We start from the raw sequence: 13,737 nt of genomic DNA, 5'->3' as shown, positions 1-13,737 counted from the left end.
TTTCCTCAGGAAAGGGAGAGGTTCATAAGATGCAGGTAGCTCATGACACTTAGGCAAAGGACGCTAAGAGTGATGCCAGAGAGTTCCCTAAGTTTATAAAACCAACAAGCCATCCTTGGAGAGGACACCTTTTCCAGTTAGAACTGTCTACAAGTTGTGCAGGGAGATTCAGAGATATAGAATTGGAAGTTCTATATCATCCTGGGTGGGCTTCTTGGTGATGTCGTTGCCTCTGAGTCACCATGCTGATGTAAATAGCCCCAGGAAACTCACCAATTCTCCAAACTAGTGTAGAGTAGCATCATTTCTTTGCAGTATTGTCAGTATCCTATCAGAGATAGGTAGATATTTGTTCACATGCCTCCAGGAAAAGGCACACAGCAACATACATGCACACATGCATAATACGTAGAAGTGTGAACATGTACATATACATTCCTCAGAGTAGTAGCTTATAATATGGACTGCCTTCTACCATGATTGCTACGAGGTCTATCTTATCTTTGCTATTGTCCATTCACATGGTCAACAGCTAGAGTCCTATCATGTCCTTGGCACTGTGCTAGGACCAAAGGAGAGGATAGTTTCTGTCTTTATAGAATTTATTGTTTAGCTTAGAAGATATTTGCCCCAAAACATCTTTATATAACAATTTTATCTCCATCCCCCTCTCTCTTATTTAAAACATTTTCCTATTGGAAAGGACCATGGGCTCATTCTCCATGGTATTAGCCGGGACCTTTTGCTGTGATAAACCTACTCACATGACAGCCCAACTCTTTCATTCTAACCCTGTTTCATTCATTACTCCCTCTATGTTGATCTTAAGAGCATCGTCCGTACATATCTGCATCTCAAAGAGTGTGTCCTAGGAACCTAGCCTGAGACATGAGTAAGCCAACAAAAATGGCTGGTTGCCTGACTGGGATTGGATGTGTGGCTTTCTCTATTCTAGCTCTGGGGATGAAGGAAACTACCTCCAATCCACTGTTGAATCCCTGTTGTCCTCAGTCTCGGAGGTTGGCCTGCCTCCTCACTGCTTAAAACATTGTCAAGACCAAACTGCTCAAGGCAGGGGTGGGTATGTCTTTCTACAAAGATAATAATCACGCAATAATAGAGCTTGTTTCTCAGTGTCTGCTCTCTAGTGGTCCAGGGTCCCAGAGGATTTAACAACTTTGGGTTTCCTTCAGGCTGCGGGGCTGGAGAGATGGCCCCCCGCTGAGGGAGTGCTGGTATTCTGTCCATGGTGCTGAAATGGGCCCTTTGCAAGCACACTCTCTCCCCCTTCCCCTCCCCTCCACCCCATGTGTGTGTGTGTGTGTGTGTGTGTGTGTGTGTGTGTGTGTGCGCGTGTGCATTCGTGCACGTGCGTGTGTGCGTGTTTCTCTTTCAGGAGTCTTACATCTGATACTCCCAGAGCTCCCTCTAACTCACCTTCATCCTGCTTTTGCCTCTGAGTTACTTTTGCTGCTGCTTTATCAGGGCAAGCAGATTTCTTGTCTAGAATTAAACAAACATTTGATGCAGAGAACAACTCTAAACCTCTAGAATTAATTCTATTTATGCTTTCTATAAAAGAGACTTCAATTCATGTGTCTTTAAGGCTTTAAGAGTAAGACTTCATGTCTTGTGTTTTCCTCGGTGCCTTATTTGCTGGAGCGTCTTTGTAGCTGCCGACTGGAAGATGCACTTCCCTTTCTGACCTGCACTATTATTTCTAATTTCATTCTCTTATGTGAATGAGAAGAGTGGGAAAAAATTTTAAAAAAAGAAAGATCCCTTTAAGGATATTTAGTGATGAGCAACAGAAACTAGGAGCTCCCAGAGAAAGCAAACAAATTAATTAAATCCTTAAAAAAATTCAATTATTTATTTATATGTGGGAGTAAGTACGTGGGAGTACCACAGAATTCAAGTGGAAGTCAGAGGCCAACTTGCAGGAGTATGTGGGTCCTAGGGATTGAACTCAGGTCATCTTGCTTGGCAGCAAGCCATTTACCCTCTGAGCCATATTGCAGGTCCAAGTAAGTGATTTTAAAATGTCAACAATATTATTCATTAATTTGATAGTGAAAAATAGCTTTCTACAATGGTGTTTCAAGGAATAAATTAAATAATCAATATAAAAATTACCTTATAAAATGAGAGATTTAGGTTAGCAACCTTATTATATACTCTTTAAATAAAAGGGCGACATCAGGTAATGTCGTCTACATCGAGTAAGCACTTGTTGACCAACAGGACAGCACACAGTGCAGAGACTCAGACCTTGCACAGCTTGTCCTTGAACACAAGTGTGAGACTTGGCCACCATCATTTCCAGAGTTTCTATTGCTAATTCATCTCCGAGGAATTAACTAGAAATAATTTCAGAAACCATCAAGAGAAACCTCCTTTGAGACAATTATATTTCCTCTAAACTGTCGTCCACGGTGGCAGCCGTTCTCCTCTGGTGGGGCATCCTCATTCCCACCATAGAGTCCTTATAAATTTCACTCGGTGTGAGCCAGTGAACCATGCCAGGAAACTTGGTAGGGTAGAGCTGTTCTCAGGTCCCAGCACTTGGGTACACACCTGAGACATAGGTGCCTCCCTGTTCCCTGCCAGATTCCTGGCCTGGAACACATGCCACACTCCCCACATGGGTCTCTAGTAGCTGAAAACAGAATTCTCCATGCTAATGAGGTACTTAGAAGCCTTGGTGGGAGGTCCTAGGCAGGCACAGCCTGAACCCTTGTGTGTGAGGCTACAAATGTGAGCATGGTTTTCTCTTTGTAAGTTTTATATCCCAAGGGGTTCCTTTTATTTCCTTTGCTTTGGCAGCCCCCCTGACATCTTGAGTATGATGCTGATCCTACAGAATCTTAAGTGCCAGAGCCCAGCCCTCTAGGTGAGGTCCAGCTAGCCCAGGCAAGGTATGAGCACCCCTCCCCCATCTGTCCTGTCCTGTTGACACCCCCTTCTTGTGCTGATTCACTCGAGCTGGCAACACTTTCCACCACATTGCAAAACTGTACCTCTCAGGCTGAGTTAAACAGCTGTTTTTGTTTGCATGCATGTGTAGGGTTTTTAATTAATCTCTGTTAAGTCTTTCTTTGTGTGAATTATAACTCCAAGCTGCCAAATTGTTTTTGGGTTCTGCTCCAACTATACCTCTAACTTGTTATGCGTATGAGGCTCTAGTCAGTTATCCATTCCTCTTTCCGCCAATTCCACACCTCCCCAATCAGCCTCCATTTCACGCATGCACTTCTACATCTCAGCAAAGTTGACTCTTCTGTCTCTCCTACTCAACAGCGAGGGCACCAGAAGCAATGCCACTCTCACTACTATCTCTTTATGCCCAGCTGTGAAGAGCAGAACTTATGTGGGGAGCGTGTGTTGATAAACCCAGGATCGCCCAGTCAGCTTTCAGTGGGCCAGCGCCAGCCATTTCCAGGAATCATGTATTCTCCCAATGCGCATGCGCTATGCCTGTTCTCTCTCTCTCTCTCTCTCTCTCTCTCTCTCTCTCTCTCTCTCTCTCTCTCTCCTCCATCCTCCCTCAGAGGCAACACCTGTATTACCCTCCTACCCTCATAAATCTCTCCTGTTAGATCTGTTGCACGATTTACTTTTGTGGCATTCCTTGGCCCCAACTTGCCAAGGCATTCTTCCACTGGGAAACCCTAACAATGTGAATTCAGACATGAATGGATAGTTTTTTCAGATCCCACTACTCCCTGCTATTTGTCTGGTTTCCAGAGTCCCCAAGGTTCTCCCCCTGTAACCAAGGCCAGTAGAAATCTCCCTAAAGTCACTTCCCAGAGGGGTACTATTGTCTCTTTTGGTTACACTGTGGAATCACAGTCCCTCTGCTCCTAGCCCTGCCCTCAGCTCTGTTGGAAAATTTCATCATTCTCTTTCTTTGCAATATGTCCATTAATTTCTCTAACCATTTGCTGTGTGTTTTACTCTCTCTCTCTCTCTCTCTCTCTCTCTCTCTCTCTCTCTCTCTCTCCCCCTCACTTCCCCCCTTTTGTGTGTGTGTCTGTGTGTGTGTGTGTGTGCATGTGCCAGTTTGACCCAAGGTTACTTATAGGGTTGATGGTGCAAGGAGCAAAGGAGGGAAAGGAAAGAGAAGAAATTTGTGTCATAAGCAAGCAGAGGTGGAGAGGTTGAGACCCTGGGCACCCAGGAGTCCAGTGGGACAAGCCTTGGTTTCCCATCTGGCCTCTTCACTTGGGTGACCTGCTCAGCACTCTTGTTGGCCATTTCTGGAACTCCTTGGTGCTTTGCTGTGCAGATCATGTAATTCCTGTGTGTCTTGAAGCCACCGCCACAGGGCTGGGGAGCTCCAGTTGCTGTCTGGCAGCCTTGCCCTGGCCAGGCTGGGTCCTGGCCTCCAGCTCCTCCTAACTCAGCTCTGTGAAGCCTGACCAGCTGGACCAAACTTTGCAGCTTTACTACACAGGAGGGACCCACAGACTTGGACTTTCTTGGTCCGTGTCACCTTTCACTACTCTGCTTTGGTTCAAGCATCAGAAATAGCTGAACAATCACGTGCCTTTGTCATCCCTTCCAGACGAGCTTCAGGATCCTAGGGATCCCGACTGTTTTGTTGTTGTTGTTGTTTGTTGTTTGTTTTTTGTTTTTGTTTTTGTTTTTTGTTTTTGTTTTTTGTTTTTGTTTTTTGCTTTTTGCTTTTACTTCTCTGAGGAGGACTGAGAAGATTCAAATTTGACCAAAATGTCCGTTCACTGGCTTCTGTCATGGGACCTTCCTCCCTCCGTCGACACCCGAAGTCACACTCACGTCTTGGATGCTTATTATTTTCCCAGGAGTAGCCTACTTTTGCTCAGTTGCTTAATGCTTAGAAGATGACAAAAAGTAAGTTTTAGGCAAGCCTGGGGTACAGAGTGATACTCTGTTTTGAGAAAACCAAAACCAAAAGCAAATATAACCAGGCAGCATTGGCCCAGGCCTTGAATCCCAGCACCGAGGAGGAAGAGGCAGGGCAGATCTCTGTGATTTCAAGACCAGGGCTACAGAGAGAGTTCCTGGACAGCTAGGGCTGGCCAGGGAGATCCTATCTCCCTGGGGGACAAGAACAGCAAAAGGATGAGCTGTCACGGGGTGAACCGTCTTCCGGAGCAGGTTAATTGTAGGGCCCTGGTGATTATACTCAGCTGTCTGTCTGGATTTTATTGGGTCCTTTCTACGAGTGACAGATACTGGCAACAAAGAAAGGCTTAGAATTTCTCTCTCTTTAGTTCTGGCCCTGTTATGAATCTGCTTTCTTTTCCTTTTGTCAATTCTCTTTTTGTTTTTGTTTTGTTTTGTTTTTTGCTTTTCAAGACAGGGTTTCCTTGTGTAGCCCTGGCTGTCTTAGAACTTGCTCTGTAGACTAGGCTAGCCTCAAACTCAGAGATCTGCCTGCCTCTGCCTCCTGAGTTGCTGGGATTAAAGGTGTATGCCACCACATCCTTGATAACTTGATAATTTTTACTATTGAAGTTTTCACCACACATGAGAAAAGAAGTTCAGGTTAGTGGTCTCTGATTTTTAACTAATTCCAATTATATTTTACATAATCTATGAATGACAATTAATTTTAATCAAGTGAGTTGTAGCCAAATGTTTTCAAAAACAGTAATAAAAATTAAAACATTTTATAATGGAAAGCTGAGGGTCTATATGAACAGGTATGATTTGATGTAGGAGGAGCCTTAAGATATATCATAAGTGTGAGACATGATGAAGAACCTGAAAAGGAGCTTGGTGACAAGTTACCTCCCACCTATACCTTAGATCTTAGCATAGGATCAAGACAGAGCCAGCAGGAAAGTCATATGACAGAGACATGTTCCTGAAAAGCAGTCTTCAGTAGTTTGTCACTATGTGACCACCACAGAATCTGTTCATATAAACACATATGGTTTATAAACCATATAACTATAGAAACACTATACATAGAGATGTCTCCTAGGTTCACCATGAGCAAAACAATGGGAGATTTAATCAAACACAAGAGCAAGTGGTTCAGGGAGAGACTCAGTAAGCCTGAGATGTACGAGGTTGCTGTTTGTGTCACAGCATACAGTATATAGCTAACTTTTATTTTGAGACAGAGTCTCATGTACCCCAGGCTGATGTTAAAGTCACCATATAGCTGACAATGACTGATTTTGACTTCCTGATCTGTCTACCTCCCAAATAGCTAGGATTACAAACATGTGCCACCATCACTGGATCACCATCCTTGACCTGGCTCACCACTCTTTGTGTGCCACCATACCTGGCTGGCTCACCACACTTTTTAAACGAGCACACACTAACCTCATTGAAACAAGGTATAGTAAGCTGGCAGCTCGGCTGTTTGTTCTCAGTCAAGCTCTGCAATGCTATATATAATTGTGTGGACTGTACCATTTACACACCACTGCCAGGGTAGTAGCTTCATTCACACAATCTCATCACAGGAGTCATGCATTGCCTCCACTGATGTGGCTGTGCTATCTCTAGGTGGTAGGGATTTTTCAGTTCCGTCATAATTTTCTGGGACCTCTGTCTTGTTAGGGTTTTTATTGCTGGGAAAAACACCATGAGCAAAAAAGCAAGTTGGGGAGGAAAGGGTTTATTTGGCTTACACTGCCACATCACTGTTCATCCCCGAAGAAGTCAAGGCAGGAGCTTAAACAGGGCAGGAACCTGGAGACAGGAGCTAATGCAGAAGCCACAGAGAGTGCTGCTTACTGGCTTGCTCCACATGGCTTGCTCAGTCTGCTTGCTTATAGAAACCAGGACCACTAGCTTTGGGATGGTACTACAACATTGGGTTGGGTTCTCTCCCATTGATCATTAATTGTAAAATGACTTACACTGGGTCTCATTTCCTCAGCGGAGGCTCCCTTTTCTCTGATGACTCTAGCTCATATCAAGTTGACACACAAAACCATCCAGTACAACCACTGTCAAATATGTGGTCCGTGATTGGCTGAAACATTGTTGTGTGGCACAGGCTGTTTGTGGACAGAACACAGATTCAGCACAGGGCTGGTGAGTCCCCAATAAATCAGGGACATACAGGGAGGACAACAGAAAACCAACATGTTAAGGAACACGCTCATGAATACCTTCCTTGTAAGGTCTTGTCCTCACTAGCATAAAGACTGACAAAGAAAGTTAGATAAACAAAAATAGAGGACACACCTTAGTAGATTACAGAATCTCTTCACTGAGTAAGCATACAGCTATGAGATAGCCCAATGCTCACCAGGCTAAAACGATGAGTAGCTATGCCTCCAACAGAAAGTGGTCTAAGTCTGGAGGGAAAAGCTTGCCAGAGATGGTCAATTACAGTGAGAAGGGACTGTGGGGACTGTCTCACTGCAGCTGGCACCTGTCCAAAATGAGCCCCACAGTGCAAGGGTTCCTTTTCTCCACACCCTTGCCTACACTCCTTATCTTATCTTCAATGGTTTCCATCCTAATAGGGGAGAGGCTTATCTCTCTGTGACTTTCATTTACATTTCACTCATGGTTGGTGGTGCTGGCTTCTTGCCCCCACTGTTGGTAGGAATGTAAGGTAGCACAGTTGTGGAAAACAGGGTGGACATTAAAAAAAAAAGATTAAAAATATAACCAATATACGGTTTGACAATTCACTTTTGGGCATATTTACAGAGGAGATAAAATCAGTATCTTGAGCTTAATGCCGAGACGGCGGGTATACCTCGGTGTCCATAGACAAATGAATGGAAAGAGAGAGAGATCTGGGGCCAGAGAGATGGCTCAGTGGTTAGGTGCTCTTGCTGCTCTTCAAGAGGACCCAACTTCCGTTCCCATAGACCAGGTCAGGCAGCCCGAATGACTAACTCCAAGGCTAAAGAAAATCTGAGTTCTGTATCGTAAGCCATACCTGTGATTCTGGCTCTTGGGAGATGAGGGAGGCAGGATCAAGGCCACTGTCAGCTATATAGAAAGTTTGAAGCCACCTTATCTTGTCTCAAAAAAACTGAAAAACAACAAAACCAAACCAGGGAAATGTGGCAAATGTAATATTACTGTATAATATTTTATAGTTGCTTTGCATAACAGCATAGTAACTGTTAAAGAGAAGATCTTGCCGTTGATAGAGAGTTGATTTGTATACAATGTATATAATGTTAATGAGCTGCACAGGAGAAAGAAGCCCCATCGGCTATGACAACATGGGTAGGCCCTCAGGGGCACTATGCTAAGTGACAGATTGCATATCACATCATTTTATGTATGTGTGAAATGGGAAAGGTCATATTCTCAGAACTAATGAGTGGGAGACACGGAGGGGGCTGTGTAAGAGAGCAGAACCTCTCTACCTTATGAGGGGAACATGTGATGACACGGCAGGATCGGGGGAGAGATGTAAGAGGGGCAGAGCCTTTGCCTTATGAAAGGACCACATGACCTAAGGAGGAAAAAGAAAGCGGGTCACCTGTGGTCACATCTCATATTAGGAGGTGAATTCAGTTTGGGGCTGGGATCTTTAGTGTAAGGACAGTCTTTTGCCTTGTTCAGAATGTTGTTTCTGCCCTCCTACAGAGAGGCAGGGTCTCATCACATAGCCCAGGCTGGCTTGGAACTTGTAATCCTCCTTAATTGCTCTTTACTTGTGCAGGGGTGTGCAAGAAACCCTCACTCTTTTCAATAGTTAGGAGATTAAAGCAAAGCAATTTGAAGTCTTTTGCATGGTTTATGGTATATTGCAGCTTATGTTTTTATGGTGAAATTGATGCTGTAATTTTTTTTAAGAAACCTAAAAAAAAAAATGGATGGAAAACCTAGTGTAGTTGATGGAGAGTTACTTTGTTTAGTAACATAGTAACTGTTAAAGTTACTGTGTGAAACTGTGAAGATCTTGTGGTTGATATAGGGTTGCTTTGTTTAGCAACATAGTAACTGTTAAAGTGAGGCTCTTGTCATTTGCCTGGCTCTATGCTAAGAGCATCTCAAGAATTAACTGCTTCAACTTTCCTAGTCCCACTAGCTATAGGCAATGCCTGCGCTTTGTAAATGAGGAAACTGAAATGTGGAGAGATGAGCGAACTTGTAGAGGGCCAGATAATATGTGGTGGAGTCAAGACTCAGATTCCAGCAGCGGAGTTCTAAAATCTTACCCTGTGAAGCAGAAAGCATGCTATCTGTCTTTGGAATCAGTCTACCCAGGTGAGATCTGGGGTCAGGGCTATAAGCCTTCTGGCTGCTTGGTCACTTCCAGCCTCACACCCGAAAGTCATCAGTAAGATGTGGTTGCATGGCTTGGGATGTGACTCAGTCACTAGAGTACCTTCTTACCATGCCTGAAGTCCTCAGTTCTGTCTGGCACTTCATATGCCAGGCATGGTGACACAAACCTGCAATCACAGCATGCGGGAGGTGGAGGAAGGGGTATCAGAAATTCAAAGTCATCTTAGTTACACAGAGAGTTTGAGGCCAGTCTGGGTTACACGAACACTGTCCCCTCCAAAAACTGGTGGCTAGGGAGATGGCTTCATGGGTAAGGCTTGTGCAAGCATGAGGGCCCGAGTTCAGATCCTAGCATCCATGTGAAAGGCTGAGTGTGATAGGGTGAGTCTATAGCTTCAGGACTTGGGGAATGGAGATAGGTGGATTCCCAGAGCATCTGGCTAGACAATCCAGCAGAAGTGGCAAGCTCTAGGTTCATGTGAGACTCTGTCTCAAAATACACTTCTTGCAGTGTAAGAGCCAAATAAAGGATCATATTGTTTATGACCATTGTTCTGGGAACCTGCTTATTCTTTAGACTGGAGCAAGAAAAAATAGTTAATTACTTATGTTTGTATACTGCTATAGTCTCTTTAATGTGGGCAAGAAATATGAGTCTGGAATTTACTGAATGTTTTATACCCCTCATCCCAGGGGTTTGGGGTTCTTGTCTCCACTCCATCAACCCTACAACCCTGAGTCTGTCCTGACTCCGCTTGATCTTTATGGAACTCTTGTCTGCCTAACAACCATGACTCATGGCTGGGACCTTACTGTTTCTTTTGGAATTCATCTTGGGGCCAACCTGCAACCTTATTTTCCTTTAGGCCCACGCATGCCCAGCTGTTCTTTTTGCCTCAGGGACAAGAGACAGTGCCAGCTTTGGTGAAGGGTATTTAAAAAGTTAGATTTCCAGTATGGTGGATGGAAGAGCCTTGGTATGTCTGGAACAACACTATCTCTAGACCTTGGGACTCTGCAGGGTAGTGCTAGAGCTTCATGGGAGCTTCTAGGGCTAAGAGTTCTTCATAGGCTTGACAAGGCAGGGGGACACTGCCTCATCCTTCATTCCCAGCCTGGTGGTCCTGGGGTTCTAGTCTAAGAGAGTTTCAAAGGTGAGACCCTGGATGCTTGGGGCATTAGTTGATGGCTCACCCAGAAATCAGGAGAATTCCCTGATGATGTTTCTGTGTGCTAAATACCACCTTCCTCCTGCTAGTCACTGGGCCTGCTTGATAAGTGGTATAGCCCTCAGTCTGCCTGTCTCCCAGGTTAACGGAGCAGAGGCTGCCCCAGACTTCCTCATTGGCCCTTCTTTTCTATTTAAGTTGGGAGGGAGGAGCTGTAATGTCAGCTGCACCACTGATCTTCTCTGTAATGTGAGCCATCTCCCTCTCTCTGTACCACTTTCTCCTGTGAAATGGCTGGTGACCTCCACTTCAAGCCCAGTTCTGACACTTGAACAGGGACCGGTAGCTACTGTTGGGTGGCAAATCAAGGTTGGAGCTTCTGTTCTATGGAGCAGTTACTCTTGCTCCAGTTGTACCACCCCATGGCTTCTCTTCTGCCGATCACAGGTCCAAAAGCTCTGAATGTGAAGCTAGCACAAGCCTCACATCTGCGCCATAGCCCAGTGCCTGCACTGTAGCCCTGAGTCTGCATCATATCCCCATACCTGCACTATAGCTCCGTGCCTGCACCAGAGCCTCAATGCCTCGCTGTCTGGGTGGAGACTGGCTAGTGAGATTCTTCCTCTGGCCTTTCTCTGCCACACCCCTGCTGCATCCACTTCCAGCCCCTCGGAGATGCTGGGTGAGATGGGGAGCATATCTATAGGGGATGCTCCTCTCGAACCCTCCCTCAAACTGCTGCTTAGTGATTCTGGTGACTGATAGATGCTCGGGCCTCACCCTCTTGGCAGCCTTGAGTTTCAGTGTTTGGGAGTCAAATGAGGACAAGTCAACTTCCCACTTTTAGGGAGAGCACTGCAGGCAGAGAGTGATGGGAAGGGGGAATCAGTAATTAGTAAATAGGATGGCCACAGAGCTAGGCATGGTGAGGCTGGCTAAATGTGGGACCCCTTTGGGCTCCTTATTCTACATGTCAATCTTCATTTTCACTAAGAGTGTCAGGGCTCTGCCATTAGCCTCTGCCAGCAAATTGATGGACACTTTTTAGGGAGGGGCTCCTGGGCCATGTCTGATCCTAACATTAAGGAACTGTTTAGTTGGGCGTGAATATGGGAATGAAGAGAGGTGGGCATGAGCAAGCAGTACAGACAATCACTGCAGTGGGCAAGGGCCTCCCATGGTTTTTAGACTTAGGGAAAGCTTCTGGAAGGTGTTAAGGAAATGGGCCCCACTCACAGAACCAGCTGACAGCTGCTCTTTCATATTGGAGCACAGCCATCATCAGAGTACCCCATGCTGCTCACTGTTGTTACTTTGTTTCAAGGGTCTGAAACTTGACTTGAGGAGGCAGTGTCCAAACCAAGGGTAGGGAAGGGAACATACTTCTAAGCCAAGTTTAAAGATGCTCTACGCAAGGATCCCTTCACCAACCTCTGCTGCCATGCATGTGGTCCCACCATAATATTCCCAACTTCTCTGCTGACCTCTTGCTCTCTTTGCTGTGTCTGTCTCTGCTTGACTCAGAATCCTGGCCTTTGGGCAACTTTCTCATGCATACGAAGCTCCAGAATTCCATTTTCAACTCTTTCTGTCTGTATTGTGTTCTCCTTATCTTTGAGCAAGGGTTTGAGAGACCTGGCTTCGCCGTCTTACCTAAAGTCCCTAGAGGTGTTGAGGTTGGGAACAGATGAAAAAGAACTAGGGTGGCCACCTGTTTTGTGCAGGACTGTCTCAGCTTAAGTTGGAAATCATAGACAATGTAGCTGCTCCCTAGGATGGGACGGGGTGAGGGAGAGAGGAGCTATGCATGCATATATAGACATACTCTGCAGTATCTTCTGCTTTGCTTCGACTCATGGAGTCTGGAAAAACTGTAGCATCCAAGGCTCTGGAGCAAGCGACGTGTCTGAGATAACAACAGCCAGGTGGGAGCAGGGCCTGGAGGTGAGCTCGGAGCTTTCCCTTCCATATTTCAGGCTCACACACTTTCCTGTCTACATTGATTCCCGAGATGACCCATTAATGAGTTCCCACGCTCAGAACGCTGCAGCAAGTGATAAGGTCTGTAGTCTGGCAGCAGCCCTCTGGACACTCCTAGCTACAGGATGTTTCTCTCCAAAGTTGTTCCTAGCCATCTCTTGATCTCACAGGCCACCTGATCTTTCTCGATTTGTTTGGGATTTCTGCCCCAAATTTAGGGCACTTGAGAGCTGGCCACAACTATTGAAAAAAAAAAAGATTTATTGTTTGAACACATAGAAAAAGAGCACTAGGAGAAAATGCTCCACAATCCACAAGAGAGCGATTTACATTCCTCCATGTTGAGCTGAGCATCAACCCTTTGCAACATTGTATAATGACTCTTCTGGACCCGCTATGCTTCCTTCTGGTTTTAAACAATTGTGTCCATGTGGGCAATCGTTGACCATTATTTTCTGAAGCTGGGAATTTATTCTTTCTCTTCATGTTCACAAGATTTATTAGTGCATTTCGGTGCAGTTGGGTGTTAATATGGGAATGAAGAGAGTGTACATGCACTAGCTATTTGTGTCCAAATGCAAATGCACACTTCTGTTGGACAACACTCGTAGACTCTCATGAACTTCACATTACGTCTTCTGCTGGGACAGCCCTTTCTTCTCAGAGAGTGCACATGAGCCAAGGTTCCTTTCCTATGACTCCCTGATAAGTACAGAAGTTGAGAGTAACCCTTTAAGAACTCACTATTATTGTTCCTGACTCTGCCAGGAGAAAAATTTTATGCTGACCAAATAATAATACTAAATCCAAATTAAGGCTTGTGTTTCACATACCTGTGGTCTTTATATATTTCTTAAAAGATAGCTACTCTTTTTGCTTTTTACAAAAATATTGTCGGTGTCAGTTTAGAAATATTAGACTAGAAGAAGACATATGGGGTAGTTCTCCTCTGAGTCTAGGAGACATTCATACTGGGAGATGCTTACAAGATATTTTGTTCACACACATGCATGCACACACCAAACAAACAAACAAAACACACAAAACAAAAAATGGACTTTGTGTACAAGGACAGCCCTGTTACAGCAAGTGTCTTCACTCTCATCCAAGCTGTGGTCCCAAGGTCACTAGACACTTCATAGTTTTATCCTAGATCTCTCTGGCACACCCCAAAACAAACAACTCCATGCTGCTTCTTAGGAAAAGATCAGTTTGAGATTTAAGGAGAAACACTACAGGAGTTTCCAACACTGAGATCTTGAGAGATTGCTATCCTTTGGTCTCTCCGTAGTAAGAGATGAATGATAAATGATCAAGTTGGGGGAGTTTGTCTGCAATGCCATTTCAGCAACACATAGGTATGAGGTTTGTAAGCAGA

Source organism: Mus caroli, chromosome 15, assembly GCF_900094665.2.
Source record: "Mus caroli chromosome 15, CAROLI_EIJ_v1.1, whole genome shotgun sequence".
NCBI classification, from domain to species: domain Eukaryota; kingdom Metazoa; phylum Chordata; class Mammalia; order Rodentia; family Muridae; genus Mus; species Mus caroli.
The sequence above is the reverse complement of the archived record's forward strand: the minus strand, read 5'-3'. Positions refer to the sequence as shown.